At 30.8% G+C, this 308-nt stretch overlaps 1 protein-coding gene across 1 annotated transcript in view; it reads right to left on the bottom strand.

Annotated features, from left to right (window-relative positions):
• The window catches only part of LOC119586273 (mitochondrial import inner membrane translocase subunit Tim8-like), a 6,196-nt gene that overhangs the window by 4,970 nt on the left and 918 nt on the right, over positions 1-308 (bottom strand). The window lies entirely within an intron of this gene.

Genomic DNA, 308 nt, shown 5'->3' with positions numbered 1-308 from the left:
AAACACTTTCAGTACCCAGAGAGTCTCTAACTCATGAACACTAGGGCAGTAAACCTGAGATCACTAAGCCTATGAGCTCAAACTCATTTTAATCAAAAATGATTTTTAAGAGCTAGAGGCAAACATATCACCTTTACAAAAAATATAACTAATCTCAGCATTATGTATACAACGAATTACAAAATGGTGAAACAAAGAACAGAGAAAGGAACTTGTACAAACTAAAATATAATATTCAAGATTTGGGTCCTGCATATTTCAAAACAAATTAATGCATAACATGTATGATTATTGTGTATTTATCTGTT

This window comes from Penaeus monodon, chromosome 21 (assembly GCF_015228065.2).
Source record: "Penaeus monodon isolate SGIC_2016 chromosome 21, NSTDA_Pmon_1, whole genome shotgun sequence".
Classification (NCBI taxonomy): domain Eukaryota; kingdom Metazoa; phylum Arthropoda; class Malacostraca; order Decapoda; family Penaeidae; genus Penaeus; species Penaeus monodon.
This window is presented reverse-complemented; position numbering and strand designations above follow the sequence as displayed.